Raw genomic sequence first — 13,565 nt, 5'->3', positions numbered from 1 at the left:
TTCATAGGCATGAGGTTTGCCAATGTTAAGAGGAACTTATACAGCATTAAGAAATACAACATTTTCTTTTGATAGTTAAATTAAATTACTTCTTTCTTTGTAGTTAGTGCATGTATATTAGATTCATTTACCAAGAAGGAGATGGAAAGATGGAAAAACTTAAGGAAGAATCGCTGCCTCTTATTGAAATACATAGCTTTTGTGGAAAATTCCTCCTCTCACAGTAGGCTTTGTAAGAAAAACTTACTCCCTGAAACTACAGATTTTATTTAAAAGACATTGAATCTTATTCCCACAGGTTACATGCTCAGCACACACTATATATTGTTCTAAGCCAAGGCTTTGCTTTAAGGCAAATATATATTCACTTGTATACTCACAAGGCTGTGTCAGAATGAGCATTGCTTGCCAAAAAACAAAGGGCACAGGCTGAATGCTGAGTGAAATTCAATAGAATTTCTCTGTTGGAGGTGAGGAGAATGGGAACCTTCTGTAGTTGATAGCTTGACCTTGTGATTAAGGTGAAGTTGTGCCATTTTCTCACCGTTCTGCTGGTGAGGAACAGCCAGTGGTCTGCCCCCAGGTCAGAAGTGGCTGCGGGCTCAGCTGCAGGGGAAGAGGAAAAACAGACACAACTCAAGCCTCCAGAGATTTTCATGTTAAAGCATGGGGAGATCCAGGTGGGTTAGCTTCCTGTACAGTGAGAGACTTTTGGGAAAAAATTATTATTTCTAATGGTATATTAGTTAAGAAAATGTAGGGTTATTGCTTGATTTCTGAAATGGAACATGCTGAAATGGCTATCTTATCTTATCACTGACTGCAATGGCCAATAGGACCAAATCCTAAACTGCAGTAAACCAGGCTGCCATCCTCAGAGTCTCTGGACTTCATTATTTCATATAACTGGGAAGTCCTGAGGGAAAACTGTTGTCAACTTTTTTTTTTCTGAGAGGTGGTCATGCTTGGATGGTAGCCTGTACATTTAATTAAAGGTTGGAATAGAAAAGACTTTGGAAGATCCATGTGTGAATTACATGTGCTGAAAAAAATCCCATGGTAATAAATCTCCATACAGTAAAACCTCTGCTCTAACTATAAGTTGAAAAATGACCAAACCCAATTCAGAGCAGATTTTATTTTACACTTTTGTTTAAAATATTGTGCAAGCTACATTAAGATCTGTTAAATGTGAGTGGAAGTGTTGAGGCCTACCTCCTGAAATGTCAGTTTCTGAACATTATTTCTTTTCTTTTCAAGCCCTGTTGCTAGAAGTTATTTGAGGTTTTAATTTTTTTTTCTCTCCTTGTGGCTAGAAACCTGAACAAATGACAAGAAATATGCAGCTGAGATTACTGTAGAAAGTTTGACATGATCAAGTCTTCATGCAATCACTTGCAGTCTTAACTCTGTCTTGGATGCCAAATTATTAAATGAGGAATATATCTGGAAACTGCAACTTTTTTACCCATTTTAACTAGCTCAAGTGTTCTTGAGAGATCTGTGTCTGTTTTCTTTGGTTTCACAGATAATTTTAAATCAACAGTATAGTATAATAGCATCTAACAATTGGAAGAATCTCTCTCCATACATTTAAACAAGAGAGAAATCCAACAATTATTCCAGTGTCAAGATCTATTGGTAGAAGATCACTGGGTCTTCTCTCATGTGAGATTTATAAGAAAAACAGCTTTGCATTAGGCAGATGGAATGTAAGACTTTTCACACTGGTTCCTTTTTTTCTTTGGGAAATCCTGTGTGCACTCTAAAGTAGCTATTTCTATGTACAGTTTTGCAACAAAATATAAATGTACATATCTATCTAGCTATATATCTATCTGTCTGTCTGTCTGTCTGTCTATCTGTCTGTCTAACTCAGGGAATTTGGGATTGCTGTGATGGGAGTGTTTAGAAGACTGACAAATCAGGTCAGTTTTAAGCTTTATTGAATTAATTAATTAACAATGCCCTTATTGCTGGTGGCCAGTTCTCTCACCACATTAATCAGAACTTGTTAAACGTGGAACCATTAATTAAACAATTGTATTCTAAATTAGTTGTGGCTTTTAAAGTGTTGTGGAGCTGATGCCAAATGGGGAGCCCAGAGGGCTGCAGTCCCTTGGTGGTACTTGCCCTGAAATCAAGGCGAGTGTGGGTGAGAGAGCTTCAGGAAGAAAAATAAGAGCTAAGCTGAATTTGATTTCTTTCTTCTCAGGTTCTCCCTCCTCATGCCTGTATTTATGCTGTTGTCCTCCCTGTACACAGGGGGAGGGTTTCTCTTCTGCCCACTCTTCCATTTATTTGGATTTTTTATTCACACTCATCCTTCTTGTGTAAATTTACCCACTGTTGCCTTTTGGAATGATCACACCAGCCATATCCTTATCCAAAACTGTTCCTAGTACAGTGCCTGTTTTGGTACACCTATATCCAAGTTCAAGCCAAAATGACATTAATTTTATACAGATTGATACTTCTGTGATTTGTAGGTAAGCCTCTGCTTTGGCTGGAGTGCTGACACACCTGTGAATATCCATCCCTTCCTCACAGAGCTGGAGGAGTGCAGAGAGGGCAGAAGGTTTTCTTCTGAATCCAGAGTAATTTAAAAAGAGGGACCACTTGGGAAATTATTTTTTTTGCAGCCTGGAGGAACAAGAATTACTCCACTGAAAACCCTTGGGAGAGTTGTGTAACTGTTTAGTTGGATGACTGTATTGAGGAAAAGTGAAAAATATTAATTTATTAAGCTGCATTAAATTACTATTGCCATTTTTATGTATAAAATTAATCAAATTTGATGAATTAATCATCTACAAGCACATCTTAAAATTGATATTTCAACATTGCCTGTTGAAATTTGTTCAAGAGTAACTCTGCTATATCTACAAGTTTTTCCTCCCATTTTTATGTCTGACCATCAGATTGAAAATTATTTTTGTGGCATGGCAAAATGTAACCCAATACATGCCAACTGATCTGCTCCTTTAGCAAACAATATCTACTACATTATACATGACCAACAGTGTGTTTAATGAAGTGCTTATGACAATAAGTGCAGTGTCAGCTCATGTTTTATGTAAGAAAGGATTAAATATTTGCATGAGTTGAGCATAAAATTTCTGGAGTTAAAGATTATGTTATGTATTGCATTTATAGGGATATTTTTGTAAAAGGAAAAGCCAGCCAGTACAACCAAAGTGTAACCCAAAATACGTGCAGTACACTGAGTTCTGCAATAAGGGATGACCCTTTGTGTCCTCTGCTGTTTCCTAAAGATGGCAACATTTTGAATGGGAGAATCAAGTCAATGAGTTAATTAGTTTGCCATCTATTTCTGCCTTCTGCAACCAAAAATATTCACGATGACTGAAAGGCGAGATGGGAGTTGCACTGTAGAGATTGACAGGTTTTCTTTGTGTGTTTGTGGGCTATAAATATGCTTGAACTACTTTAACTTCTCATGAGGGATTAAAGTTTCATCATCTTGTTCAAGTCAATGAACATTGCACAAAGTGATGACTACATACTATGACATGGTGACTAATTTGTGTTTCCCTCAGCAGTATTTTTTGTCACTCTGGTATTTTAGGATCATGTTTACTTGAAGTTGAAACTGCCATATGACACAGAAGGTTCTGCACTGTCCTCTCCCTCCTCCAAAATTATCTCTATGGTACAAGAAAAAGATGCCAGACTGTCATGCTGAATTGGCCATTTTTCTGTTATGACTTAATAGTAATCAAGAGATTGGGCATTGTTGAGAAGCCTTTCCTGCATTTATTTGGCAAATCCAATGAAAAATGACCATATGGGACTCTGTGTGTCAGAGAGGACATGGCCAGTCTGGAAAACATGATTTTTAGATAACAGTTTCTGTGGTAGGTCTGCCATTGCCTGATTTTTGATTAATGCTTCTCATAATTTCTCTGACACATGCTCCCTGTCACCACCAGTGTAACTGACAGGATGCTGCTCTGCAGCCCCTGAAAGTCCAGTCAGAGAAAAATCACAAGTAGTTCCCTACAAGGATGATGTGGCATAAATCAAAAAATAGGAGGAGAAGATGAGACAAAGTCAGGTCGTCTTTGAGAATTCACACCTCCCTTGGCTGTGTGAGGACTGAGCCTGCTCTTGTGATTGGTACAGGTGAAGTTTCAGCCTTGACTGGGAAAAAAGGGAGAGATCAACGTGATTGCCAGCATTTCTTTAATGAGCTGTGAGAAACATTAATTAACTGCTCTGTATTGCTTTGCAGAAACATACAGTTCCATGATGGCATGCCTCTGGTGCCTGTACCATCCACTGACTGTAGTAAGATTCCCATGAAGAATAATTATTTTCCATTTATCAGAATTCTGAGCAGAATGAAGTGATGTTTTCCCTCAGCCCTTGGTGAGGGAAGCTGAAGCCAGAGCTCAGGGAGGGAAGTAATGCCCTCTTCAGTGTTACAGGATGGTTTTAATACACAATTCACTGTCTCCATCTGAAGTCTATTGTATCATCATCAGATAATATTTTTTTCTGGGTTAGAGAGAAGAGCTGGGTATTTTAACAGCTTTCACACTCCCTGAACATTATCAATCTTGCTGAGGAATTTAGAAACTTAATTAGTACTTACTGGAAATAAGTTGGAAATTTCAACTGACTTCTTGGAAAATCAGAAATTCAGTTAATACTTACACTGGAACAGCTGTAGGATCTGTTTCATGATACCAACATTTAAGGACATGAAACCCTGCAGCCAGTCTAAGCCATTGGTCCTTTTCAGAATACCCACTGCTCCAGATTTTCTGAGCACCCTGATGCACTGGGAATCTTTCATTTGCTTTGCTCCTCTGCCAGGGCAAACATCTGTGGGTCTGGTAAGTCAAGAGTGACAACAACAAGCAAAGCATAGTGATGTCCAATACAGTGTTTACAACCTGTACCCCAACGCCCCATAAAGATTTTTCATTTGTAAATTCAACTCTACAGGAAACACTGAGTAGGGAACAGCCCTGTGTTACAAGCACTGTTTCTAGCACAGATCTTAAGCACAGCCCCATGTTAGTTACTGTGAAGAACATTCACTCCATCCCAGGTAAACCAGCACAGTAATGATTTGAAAGCATATAAGGGCAGTGTATTTCCCTTTGGTTTTGACTACTAAATTACCTGAAAAGTATCTTTACTGGTGCTGTGCTTTTTTCCTCATATATGAAAGGATGCTGATACTCCCTGTGAGAGTCTGCCCTTGTTTCTCAGTCTGGGTGCCCTCTGTCCATGTTAGTCTGTCTTGCTGGCTTGTGCATCCATTAATGTAGGTGTTATACAGCTATGCTTCTACATGGGTACCCACTGGGAATGTATCCTGAGCCTCGCCACCCATTGCACCTGGGGCACAAAGTTGTGATAACCAATCCTGTCATTAGCACTACCTAATAGTTATCTTTTCCACTTTCAATTTCCACACACATCTCTCTCTTGGCTCTTTTGTTGGTTGTTCAAATTTTCAGTCATTTTCACATTTGGGAAAAGAAAACCTTCAGAGCCTGACCTCTGTCTTTGTAGGTTTTGACTCTATGGAATGGCTCTGCTGCCTTCACTGCAGTGCTTTTTTCTGAAAATCTTAATTTGTGTCCCCTTTGCATTTTGTAGCATACAAAGTTTTGATTACGTTTTGTTCTTTAACATGATTTCATCCCTTAACTAGTGCATTCTACTTATGGGGGAGGATTTTTTGGCTCAGATCAAGTGCTCAGAAGACAAAACCCTGTTGTGATGCCACTGGCTCTTGCAATAGTTTTGGTAGTAGCAGGGTTTAGCATTTCTCTGCTTATAAAACTTGTAGGGTGTACAGGCCAGGGTTTTGAAAAGCAACTCCTCAAGTAATTTCAGAAGAAATAGCTCTAGTTACTGGTTTGTCATAATGTCCTCAGAATCATTTACTTGTTTTTTTTACTTCCAGTTTGATAATCTTCCCCAAGGTTTCTCTGACCTGGTTTCAGTTACCCTAAAACTGTTCATTTTTACTAGCTGATTTTTTTACTTTAATATCTTTCATGCTTTCTTGAAACTGAATTAGTAAAAACTATTTAGGTAAAAAAAAAAAAAACCAAACCAAACAAAACCAAACAAAACCAAACACTAACAAACAAACAAAAACCCCCAAATCAAACCAAAATGAAAAAACAAACAAACAAAAAAAATCAAAGAAACAAAGAGCTCCTCCCCCCCGCCAAAACCCAACAGAAAAGATTAAAAAAAAATCGCATTAGTAAAAATCAATTAGTAAGAATCATATTTGAATCAGGTTTTTTTTTTTTCTCTCTCTTTTATCTGCTTTGGTTATCTTCTAATATCTTGATCTGATGGCATTTTTTCCCCTGACTTCACCAACATTTCCTGACTTCAGCACAGATGATCCCTGACTTCTCCAGCTTTTCTTTATTGAAAAGCCGTCCTAATTTTGACTGACATTGCATGCTATTGAATATGAATGAAATGCCTGCTGTTGCTTTTTAACTCACTCTTTGTACTTGCAGACAATCAGAAGGTTATTGGCAAATTTTTAAATTCTTTTTTGGGTGCCTCACAGGAAAACCTTTTCAGCCGTGTGACAAGACCTTGTAGATTAGTTTGTGGGTGGGACAGTCCTTTATGTCTGTAGAACTACCCCTGGTTTTAACTGAATGACTTTGTTGCAGCTGTATCAATCAGTAATTGTCTATTAAGTTATAGTCTTAAGTGGGCAGAACAGTCCTTTGAAATATGTGGTGGGGATAAAATGTTAAAATTAATTAAAACATATCTCTGTTTCTCTCACCACTCACTTTGGTCAATCAGACCCTTGCTCTGTGATAGTATAAACCTGAAAATATCTGAAAAGATGTCCAAGGATCAGCTGCAAAGATCACTGAAAGTTATGGAAAAAGATCTCATGATTTAAAATGTACAACCTTTGGAGTATGCACTGCAATTTTATTCGGGTTTGAATGAAGCTGAGCATGAGAAATCCATGATGGCCTCAATTCTTTGACGCACTGCCACAGGGCACAAATGTAGTTGGTAGCTGATGCTAGTGGCGTAAATGATTCTGTTAAAGTAATGTAAGAGAAATTATTATGGGGGGAGATATTTAAGTTCACAGTGAAATTTGTAAATATCTTTGCTTGATGAGGATTATTTTTCTTAGGCAATGTGAAGTGCAAACATAAAAAATGGAGAGCAGTGGTTAGATTGGCAAGTCTCCATTTATTCTGACTATATTGTTCCAAATATCTCAGAAGGCCTGACAAATTTAACAGAGAGCAGGCACTGGAAATTCATGAGGATTTTAAATTTAGTTTGAAATAAAGAAAGTTTCCCTCTTCTGCAAAGTCTCCAGAGGATTTTGTATACATGTTTGTCATAAATAAATATGGAACAATCTTTAACAAAGCACAGTAGAAAATGCTGCATTTTCCATGGTCCTCTAAAGGGCATTTCTAAAGATCACTCAAACTGCAGCAGCAATTGTATCTGCTGAGATGAGACACACATTCCTCCAGGGCTAGAACTGACCAAGACAATGGAGCCGGTCCTTCTCTTGCTGTGATCATTTATGATTTTTGTTGTAAAGATGTTTAGGAGCCATGGAGAACAACTGATCTTCCTCCAGTCATGCTTCCTTCTCTTTTTTTTCCCCGTGTGTCACTTGTCATGCTCCTTGACTTTTTTCAGTTTGTCAGCTGCTTAGCTGATCCAGAAACCTTCCTATAGCACTCTTGCTCTGTGATATCTAATGATGATTTGTATGAATTGATGATTTTTAATGATTTGTTTTGCACAAGTGCTCCTCTCTCTTTACATTTGGCCTGACCAGGTTTTCTGTGCATCAGGAAGAAGTCTTTGTCAGATGAGATTCAGAGCATGCAACAAAGGTGATTTTAGAAAAGGCATTAAACAATGTGTCTGTAAGCTCTTCTGCACATTATTAACAATATCTTTGTGCTGGCTCAGTCTCCAGGCAGCCCTGAATACAGTGATGAGGTACTGCAGATTTACATTGCAGAAATTCTGCCTGGAGAGGAGGTCTGACAGCTTGGATACACTGAACACTGATAATGGTTGGATGGGGAGCAGAGACAGAGAATTCAACCAGTTCCATAGACATCAGGAATTAGTTGCTGCGAGGCCAAGATTTCATTTTCATATCTTTCCCCTTTTCACAATTTCATTTCTGTACTTGTTAGGACTACAAGGGGGGGAAAAAAAGTCTCTTTTCCAATTATTCAATGGGACATTTAACACCTTGCCACTGTCACAGTTGAATAAGAGCATGTATACTGGTTCCAGAATTAAGTGAAAGGCATTTAATTCTTCAGTTTTGCAAGATATTAATCGTCTTCTGGGCCTGTTTTAGAGACAGTCTTTAGGATCATGTGGTTCTGGCTTGAGTGAACACTTGTTTTTCCCTAGGCTTAAACCTAAGTTGTAAAACTGGATGGAAATTCTTAACATAAAACTCTTCTGTTCTGTTTATTGTTTCTTACGAGACTTTTATAAAGGATGGGTAATTGAGAGGGATCCACATTTTCTTTTGAAGCTCTCTGTCAGTAGAAGCATCTCATATATATAAAAAACTGTTCACTTTTAATTGTACTTTTGAGGACTTGCCTGTTGCCATGGAAACTTCTAAGCATGCAGACATTAAGCCGTTCCTGTCCAGAAGCCATTTGTCAAACAGTAGCCATTTTTTTTTAAAAAACAAATTAAAAATAATTCAAAGGTGACAAACACAGCCTGCAGCTAGTGATCCATGTAAGGTTAATTGAGGACGTAGGAGAATGGAGTTTCTTCATCTTCCTGTTGTAATTCCACAGTTTTTCTCATTCTTTTTTCAGGCTATTCTGATTTCATGAACAGAACGTGTAGTTACCATAGCTGACTCCACTTCAGTGATATATCCTACTTTCAACTTTTGTTCAGAAATAAGATTATTTCTGTTTAATTCTGTCTAGTGTTTTCTAGCTACCAGGACATAAAATGTCACAGAATGAGGCAAAGTTTCAGGTAGCTGTGCTCTGATAATATGTCTCTGTTTTCAAAATGTTAATTTAGGTGAAAAATACTGTGTACTTTCCTGAAATTCAGGCTTCATCAATCATAAGCTATGTCTGGGACCTTGCCAGACTGGGCTAGAAGCTGCTGAGCACAGAGCAACTGGAAGAATGCAGCCATGGTGCCAGAACACGTCTTTCATTCACAAGCCAAAAAGGCTCTTCCCTGAGGAGCTCTGCAGGTTCTTGGACAGTCCAGGCAGCAGGAGGGATGGGGAGGCAGGTAATTTCATCAGGAGTCAGTCTTTATTAGTTTATCCACAGATACTTCCGACACTGATGCCTCCGTTTGAAAACAAAACCCCTGTAATGCAGTACTGAAAGTCTCAGCTTTGATTTGGGCTACATAGAAAATTTTGATCTTTAAAAAATGCTGACTTGACTGGTTGTCATGTAGCTCTTAGTGGCCATCAGACACTGATGGTTTTGTGAATTGTCTGGGAAAAAACCTAAGAAGATCTGCAGGTTGTCAACTCAATATTAATGAAGTGTAATATACTAATAATATAAAAATATAATTATCCTTTTCTTCTTGACTAAAGTAATGGGTTAGCACAGAGCTCACAGAGCCATAGAGAAAAATGCTCTTTCAAGGAGCAATAAAACAGATTTTTTATAAGCTCTACAATCAAGAAAAAAAAATGGAGAACTTCCAATTCCTCTTTTTAAAAGCTGTTAGTAACTAGTAGTGGCAATACAAAAGTAAATAGCATGGACAATTCCAAAGACAATTCAAAATACACATTGCATTTGTCTGCAGAGTGGAAGTAAATCCAAGTGTGCAATGTATCAAACATAAAGGCTCAACAAGGAGAATGTAAACCCTATCCTTAAGTTATTGAAGTTTAATCAGATATATCCATAAAAGACAAACTGAAATAGCAGAGCAAGGGAAAAATAGTCAATTTTGTAATAAAATGAAACAGTATAAGAAAAAAAGTGTATGCTTGCAGCATATAATTTGCACTTATTTAAAATAATTTTTTCAGTTGAACCTGTTCAGAACACTCAGAATTCAATGAATAAGTCCATTAAAACTGAAGTCATAAATTCAAGATTCAAAGGAGAATTAGAGTAAACCCATTTAGAATGCTTAGTAGATTAAGGAATTTTATAAAGGTAGCTCATTTATGGGTACAACAAAACCTTTTGGTATCATACCTCTTTTTCCTGATGCAATTACACATTGGCAGTTGATTCTGCACAATCATTGTTTTGGATTGTTAAATTCACTGTAGCTCTAAGCTGTGGCTCTGAGGTTTAAGATCTGGGCAAAAAAGAACACTTGAATACCTGGGGGCATGAATTCAGCCAGCAAGGTAATAATCAAAGTTTGCATTTGAAAATTAGTATTTTACCATCTACTGAGACAAATATGGACAGCGTAGTTTTAATGCACTGAAGAGAAAGCAGAAAATCACACACTTCCTCCATTCTAGCTGCTTTGAATACTGTGTTATCAGTGAGTATCATTGCTTTCATTTCAATGAGAAAACTGAACTTTGGAAAATGAAGTCTGAAAGAAGTATAACAACATATGCATCATCATTGCCCTAATAAAACCAGTAGATACCAAGATCTTCTCAGGTCTGGGTACCTGGAAGAATTGTATTCAGATGTCAAAAGCTAGCAGTGATAGAACTTCATATTAGAGACAGTTATGAGATAGATCTGTCTAGAACTGACCCAAAAGACCAGAAAAATCTTGATGAGGTGTGACTTACACTTCGCTTTATGGAAAAAAAAAAGAAGACTCTTTAGTGATGAAATCAGCATAAAACTGAGAGCAATTTCCAACTCAGTTTCCCACTCTGTCTTGGGAAGAGTCTTAAATTTGGGAGTGGGAGCTGCAGAGAACCTTGAGCAGTTCACAGTAGTTCAAGGGAGATGGATTTTCCTTCTTTAATGAAGTCTGACTGGATGTTTGTGGTTTCCTGACAGAGTGTTCTGCTTTATTTATGTGACCAGCAGGTTCCCAGAGTGGTGACTACTTTTTCTTTTATGCGACTGCCATGTTTACAGCATGGTGCTTTTGTCCTAGTCAGGCTGTGCTACCTGAGAGAAGGAAATAACATACTTCCTTTGTAAAGGGTTCTGCTTTGCCCTGCCTCCAGAAGGGGGCAGAGCCCACACTGGAAACATGTAGATTGTACAGCTTCTGTCTCACGTGGAAAGGAAAGCTGAAGTGTTTGGGAAGTCAAAAAGCTAGGAAAAAAGCCTAGGAAAACTTCAGAGCAGAGTTGAAGCAGACATAGTAGGCTCAGGGGCAGAAATATCTTTCCCTTCTTAGCTGTATATTATCTGTCCAAATACCTGAAAGAACTTAATCATACACTTTCGCAGAAAATCTTTTTAAAGTGTGAAATTTGGCAGAATATATCCCACCTACCCTGTGTTCCAGCTGAGCCTCAGAGATCAGAGGCACTAGTTGTGGCTGGGCTCCATTTCTGATAAGAACCAATTCAGTGTTGTAAGTCTGGTCATGTTGAATATGGTGTTTCATGAGCAGTGTGATATATTGATTGCTGTGACAGAATATGGGTCAGAAATTGTCATGGCACTGGTATCAGAAAGGTAAATCACTGCTATCACCAGAGAATGAAGCTTATTCCATGGGCCTTTTAATGGGGGAGGAGATGGGCACAGCCCTTACACAGTGGAGTCTCCTCTGACCTCCTTTCCTTCTTAAGTCACATGTCTACTCTGAGAGTGAGAAAAAGGTAAAGTTATAACTAATGTAATTTTATGACCAGGTGAAATTTGAGGAACTTTATTCACACTTGTCATGCATATGCAGGTTTTATTTTGTTGGCATATGAGGGAGTGTGAAAAGCAATATGTATCTTTGAGTTAATGAAGGAAAGTTCAAATTTTGGTCATTGTTTGGACGCTTCCGTGGCTTAACTCCCATTGACTACATTGTTTCAAAGCAGAGCATGACCACAACATCTCCATGCCACTCCATCCTTTGTTTCCTGCTTCTCTCAGAGCAGCACACTAAGCTCCCTCAGTGTCCCTGCTCCTAGGGCTATAGACTTCTTGTTTCTGGGGAATGATTGCTCACACAGACACTTCTCCTTGCAGCACTTTGTCTTTCAGTATTCTCTCAACGATACTCCTGTTGTGAATTTCAGCACAAAGGACAAGGTCCTTAGATTTGGCACAAACCCCCTGCATTACTTGCTGAAGGATTGTTTTTCTAGATTTCCCCGGTTTGTTTCTGAGCTCATAAGATTCACTTGCCTGTTGCCTTTAGAAACCACTACGATCTCTTTGTATTATGTATCAATGTCCTCACTGGAACTCAGTGTACCAGGCTGTCTTCAGAAGAATGTCATCAGAAGTATGTACAGTCATGCCAAACATAGTACTTACTCCTTTTTCTGCATGTTGAGGAAGAAAAGGATGACCTGGGGACTGCAACTTACGTGGGTTGTAAGGCCATGAATACAGTTTTAACATCAGGTCTGCAGTTTGCTCCTTCCTTGGCAAACCAGTTGCACAGTGTCTAAGCCATCCCTCTATTTCCTAATTTTAGGCACCAAGATATGGTCATCCACACATGAAGATCTTGGGACACAAATAGCTGCGGTATTGGAGTTCAACACATTGGAGAACAGGTATTTAGCAAAATTCCCCCCATCCCCAGCTATGAATAAAGACTCTACAGATACATGATTCAAATGTGGTCTGTAAAAACCTTCATCCTTTATCTCTTCATCTCTCCATCAGTCTGACTTCTCCTGTGTTGCCCTCCTTCATGAAACATTATTTTGCTGTAGTTCTGGGCCTTCCATAGGAACCACCTCGAACTTCTGTGAATTTTTTCTCTTTTTGGTCACTTTTTCAAAGGTGAAAATCCCCTTTTTTTATCTTTGCCTCTTCTGTGCCACCTTCTCTCTAATTCTGCTATTCTATTATTTCTTTAGTATGTTTTGGTAAAACTAATATGAAATACGTAAAACCTAGTAACTCTGAATTAGATGTTTTTGGTTTTGATGTTATTGTTCTGTTCTTTGTTTTCCCTTTTTCTCCTTTTTTTTTTTTTTTTTTTTTTCCCTCAAAGGAAAGCTTTGCATAACTGAGGTAAAAAGCTTGTTCTAGAAGAATTTTGAAATTTTGGAAGCTTTCAAAATTAATGACTGATCATATGCCCTAGAATGTTTTCCAGTGTAATTTTTTTTGTGACAAGCATGAGAGAATTGTGAGAAAAAGCACTGCTATGCTTGTAAAGCATTTTTAGATGTAGATATGTGTCTTTTGCTACAGTGTTATACAAGTTACTTTAAAAGTGAAGTTGTACCTGATGACACTTTTGCTTCATATTCTGTTGAGGTTTGACAAAAGTCCTGTTAATCTATAATAAACACAGTTCTATTGTTGTGTCTGAGTAAAGCTGCATACCGATAGATTGATTAAAGGCATAATGTAAAAAACCAATCACACAACAAATTTGTCTAGAATTCACAGGCTGGGAATTTTTAT

The 13,565-nt window shown here is 38.1% G+C and overlaps 1 protein-coding gene across 12 annotated transcripts in view; it reads left to right on the top strand.

Moving 5' to 3' along the window:
* Nucleotides 1-13,565, top strand: part of LOC146763687 (uncharacterized) — a 47,795-nt gene that overhangs the window by 21,720 nt on the left and 12,510 nt on the right. For 10 of the 12 annotated variants that reach the window (XM_085567821.1, XM_085567822.1, XM_085567817.1 and 7 more), the window contains exon 3: nucleotides 12,619-12,700. The gene's annotated coding sequence lies outside the window, so the exon portion shown is untranslated. Of the gene's footprint in view, nucleotides 1-12,618; nucleotides 12,701-12,812; nucleotides 12,933-13,565 lie in introns of all 12 variants that reach the window. The other 2 variants (XM_085567819.1, XM_085567816.1) reach the window with 1 other exon arrangement.

This window comes from Lonchura striata, chromosome Z, assembly GCF_050655825.1.
Source record: "Lonchura striata isolate lonStrDom1 chromosome Z, ASM5065582v1, whole genome shotgun sequence".
NCBI classification, from domain to species: Eukaryota; Metazoa; Chordata; class Aves; order Passeriformes; family Estrildidae; genus Lonchura; species Lonchura striata.
The sequence above is the reverse complement of the archived record's forward strand: the minus strand, read 5'-3'. Positions and strand labels throughout refer to the sequence as shown.